The 4873-nt window shown below is 48.9% G+C and overlaps 1 non-coding gene across 1 annotated transcript; it reads left to right on the top strand.

The window, feature by feature from the left end:
* Positions 1–728: 728 nt before the first annotated feature.
* Positions 729–811, top strand: TRNAL-CAG (transfer RNA leucine (anticodon CAG)). Its single transcript has one exon. It is a non-coding gene; the product is annotated as a tRNA-Leu (tRNA).
* Positions 812–4873: the final 4062 nt, after the last annotated feature.

Here is a 4873-nt window from a genome sequence, read left to right as displayed (position 1 = left end):
CCTTTGTTTGAAACTCACGGTCAGGTTCCCCGACTCCCCGTCGGCGATGTCCTGACCACAGCATCCCGACGCTAACACTGGACAAGAAACCCCGAGGTAGGTCCCATCAGACGTGAAGTGTGCTTAGAGAAGTTGCTGCAGTAGAGGCCTGGCGTCGAGGGCCCCTGTGCCAGGTTTACTAGATGCAGAAACTTCTTCTGTTCCCCGCAGAACACCCACACAGTAATGCCGGCAAATCCTCAGTGTAGAGAGTTCAACGAATTCAGAACGAGAAGCTCCACTCGCCCGCCTGCTAACGCCGCTTCCCCGGGCGGCGCCCGCTGGGAGGAGGGGGAGGGTTAGCGAGCGCCTGCGGGCGGGGCTGCAGCCTGCGCGCACCTGCCGCGGCCCAAAACCTCCCGGGAGAAAGCGCGTATTCCGGCGACACGGTGCCACGAGTTCAGCAGGGTTCTGCCCCCTGTGGGGGGAGGGCGCCCTTCTCCCCGGGCGTCCCGCCCCGCCCCTCCCGGGGGCCTGGAATCGAATCCGCGGTCGCACGGCAGGTGCCACTCGGCCGCGCCCGGAGCCCGGTGCTATTTATTGCGCGCGGGACGCCGCGGCCGGCGTCCCGCTCGCGGCTCACGAAGGAGCGCTCGTTCCACTCCTGCCCGGAAGGGTTCCGCATCCGGAACTGCTTGGTGTGTGGGTAGAGACACAAATAAATTCGGAGCAAGCTCGCTCTCCAGCGAGTCAGGATGGCCGAGCGGTCTAAGGCGCTGCGTTCAGGTCGCAGTCTCCCCTGGAGGCGTGGGTTCGAATCCCACTCCTGACAAGACGGTCTTTTTTTCGAATCCTTACTATGGAAGGTGGCCCGCTACTTTTTCCAATATTCCAACAGCGGAATGATCAACTGAAAAAAAAAAAAATTCTTGTCTATGCTCTCGAATGTAAGCACTCGGTACGTAGAAGATGATGTAAGGCCTGGTAGTTTTCATCTCCTTTGTCTGTAATTGTCTCTCCTCTCACATTCGAGGAATTGAATGAATGCTACTCCTAAATTACAAGCGCCGATGTCGGCAGGGCCCTCTTTTGTTTGCTTATAGATTTCTTTTTAATAATACCCTTTTCTCAAGCTCATGTCCCATCCTCCACCCCCATAAGAAATTTCTGGAGAGAGGGTATCTTTTTCCTTCTCAATGTTTTTGTGGAAGATATATTTTTGGTTTCAGTGCTTTCGTTTTTAATCCACATAAATGACACTGTTTCATATATCCTATTCCATTTTATTTTATTTTATTTTACATCCAAGTTAGCTAGCATATAGTGCAACAGTGATTTCACCAGTATATTTAATGCCCCTTACCCATTTAGCCCGTCCCCCCTCCCACAACCCCTCCAGTAACCCTCTGTTTGTTCCCCATATATGAGTCTCTTATGTTTTGTCTCCCTCCCTATTTGAAAAAAAAAATTAATGTTTACTTATTTTTAAGAGAGAAAGAGACAGAGCATGAGGGGAGAAGGGGCAGAGAGAGAGAGAGGGAGGCACAGAATCCGAAGCAGGCTCCAGGCTCTGAGCTGTCAGCATAGGGCCAGACCCCGGGCTCCAACTCACGAACTGTGAGATCATGACCTGAGCCAAAGTAGGAAGCTCAACCAACTGAGCCACCCGGGTGCCTCCCCTCCCAGTTTTTATATTATTTTTGCTTCCCTTCTCTTATGTTCATCTGTTTTGTATCTTAAAGTCCTCATATGAGTGAAGTCATGTGATATTTGTCTTTCTCTGACTAATTTCGCTTAGCATCATACCCTCCAGTTCCATCCACGTAGTTGCAAATGGCAAGATTTCATTCTTTTTGATTGCCGAGTAAGACTCCATTGTATATATATATCACATCTTCTTTATCCATTCATCCATCGTATCCCATTCAATTCTTACCTCATTTCCATCCTACCATGGTTTTGAGGTTTACCTATGTTGCCGTATGCACATCTAGACCATTGCTTTCAATCGCTGCACAGAGATCTGCAAGCGTGGGTTTGCCTACTCACCCAGGGATGACTCCCAGACTGGGTTCAACGCCTGGCCACCACCACAAAAAAAAAAAAAAAAAATGCCATCAATGAACATCTTCCTATGTTTTCCATTATGAATCTTTCCTTGACATAGAGCAGGAGCAAAGGACAGGTGATGAGGGTCTGACAGTTAAAAAGGTTAGACTTCAGAACTGGATCTAGGACCCAGGGAATGTGATTTAGACACATAGAAATTCATGTTTAGTGACATCTTCAGAAATATCCCTCAAATTCAAGTTTCCTGATGTTCAGACTGCTTATCTTAAGCATCAATAGTTACAGCTACGAATATTAACAGTGCTTCTATTTTGAACTCAAAACTTAGATAGTGAATATTGTTCTAACATAATTTCTTGCAAAGCCCCAAGTAATCAGAAAGCACAGGCGACTGGAATTTTCTCCTCACCGTTCCATTTTTAAAAGAAATCCGATCCAATCCCAGGTTACAAGGACAGAAAACAGAGGGACTCTGTTTTATGATCATTGATAATCATTCTGCCCTCTCCCAAATTCCCCAAAATGCACAGAAACCTTCATACACACACTGAAAGAAAAGCGAGTTGGTATTGCTTAGAGAGACTGTCCTCAGTAAGGTTAGAAAAGAACAAGCAAACGAGGGTTCTCCTTATCGCCCAGGTGGCCACACCCCCAGTCCATTTCTGCCCATTTAGTGTCCTCCCTTGGGCCCTGGCAACATATGAGAAAAGAGGAAGTGGCGAACAGGTGCAAAGAGAAGCAATTAGAGACACTTGGAGGGCGAACGGGTTCAATGGTCTTCAGGCTACAGGGGCCCCTGACTCTGCCACTGATGAGCTATGTGACCTTCCAGGCAAGTGACTTTGTAAGCCCGTGCCTTGGTGCCCTCCTCTCTAAAGGGAAGGAAATAACTGAACATTACTTCATAAGTAGGCTGTGAGGAGTGCATGACTTAGTAGATATAAAGTGCTTGGCAAAGAACACTTTATTTGCCTGGAAAATCAGAAACACCTGATAAATGACATTTTTTGTTACAATAGAGCACCCGCTCTCTGCTGGGGCCTGTGCTGAACTCTGGAGATCGGAGATCGCCCTTATTTGAGAGAAAGAGAGAGGGCTTGAGCAGGGGACTGGCAGAGAGGGAGAGAGAGGGAGAGAGAAGCGCAAGCAGGCTCCGCACTGTCGGAGCAGAGCCCGCCGGGGGCCTGAACCCATGACCATGAGATCATGACCTGAGCAGAAACCAAGAGGCAGATTCTTAACCGGCTGAGCCACCAAGGTGCCCCAGTAGCACGTGGTCTTTAAAAACAAAACAAAACATGAAGCAAGCAAGCAAGCAAACAAATTTATCCCATGAAGCATTTGATGACTTACGGTCAGGTCAAGTCCATCTGTGGTCTTTATGAGAGTTTCAGGATCTGCACACACAGCCACGCAGTCCACCCTTCCCCCTCCCCCACCCCCCACCCCCCCCCCCCCCCCCCCGCCATTGCTTCCTCGGATCTTCACCTGTAGCCACCCACGGTCCCCTTTGCCAGGAGCATCTTTTCCACGCCTTCTCTCCAGCCCCCTCTCTACATCTCCTCCGTGCTCAGTATGGGTGTCACTTCTTCGTGAAGTCTTCCCCCACCTCTTTCCTCCACCAGTCCGGGCTAAATAGTGAAGTGCGGCCCCCAAGGCCCCCACCCATGTGTTATCACCCGCCACTACCCTGCAACTGCCATTGAACTGTCTGTCGCACCCTCCCCCCAGGCTTTTTACAGCACCATTCATGACTCATGTGCGACTGGCATGGCGCTTGCATAGAACTGGCTCTGGACAAGTAGGCACCGGGAGGCTAAACAAACATTGGATTGTAAATCATTTCCACTTGTACACGTAAATCACTTTCATGGTCCATATATGGAGAGGTAGAAAGGCTTTCAAGCTTTTGGGGAGAGATGGTTAGAGTCCTCACCTGGAATATTCTAGAGCTCCAAGAGCCAGCACCATTACCTCAGCGGTACAGATCATGCACTCTGTTAAGGGCCTCTGGGCTGGAAGCATCCCGGTAAAGGTGTTCCTGGACCCTGATGGAGCAGGGGGTAAAGGTCAAGTGAAATTCAGTAGCAGGGTGAAGTAGTGTTCTAGTGCTGACGTCTACACCATGACTCAGCCTGGGAGTCTGCGCCTTGGCTCTTCCTGGACGGCTTGGAGTCAGCCTGGGGCTGCCATTTTCAAGTCCGCCTGTCCTAGTGGGCTACCCATCCGCTCTGTGACGTACAGACAGTTGCTTCTTCCTGACGCCTTCTTTTCTGAAATCACCGGTGACAAATAGTTTGAGTTTGATGCTCCTTTCCGAAAAAGTCTGAGCACAACACCACCTGTTAAATCAGTTATTTGCGGCTTGCGTGATGTGGTTGGATTTTAGTGGCTGCTGTGAATTGAGATGCTGCACACGTAGCAATCATTCCGGAGGCTGCGCTTTCTGCAAATATTGCCTGCTGATTGTAAGAGTGCATTGGTCTGGAATTCCCCCAGGAAAGAGGATCGGGTGGCCAGAGATTATTATGTTGCTTGTAGTTTAAACTTGATTTTTGCCTTCTGCTTTCCTTAGTTTCCTCTAGTATTGGCTGCAAAAAAAAAAAAAAAAAAAAAAAAAAAAAATTACGTGTAAAGTAAGTGTTGACACAAAGGAAGATCGAAATTCTTTCTCCTGAAAGAAACGCAAACCCTTTTCTCTCTATGCAGAGTGGCCACCCTGAGGCCCACATAAAACACTTCGACGAAATTCCGTAGGGGAATTTACCCTTGATGTTACACTTTGATCGCGCATTCTCTTTGCTGGGAGCGGGAAAACCACAAA

The sequence above is a fragment of the Prionailurus viverrinus genome, chromosome B2 (genome assembly GCF_022837055.1).
Source record: "Prionailurus viverrinus isolate Anna chromosome B2, UM_Priviv_1.0, whole genome shotgun sequence".
Classification (NCBI taxonomy): Eukaryota; Metazoa; Chordata; class Mammalia; order Carnivora; family Felidae; genus Prionailurus; species Prionailurus viverrinus.
This window is presented reverse-complemented; position numbering and strand designations above follow the sequence as displayed.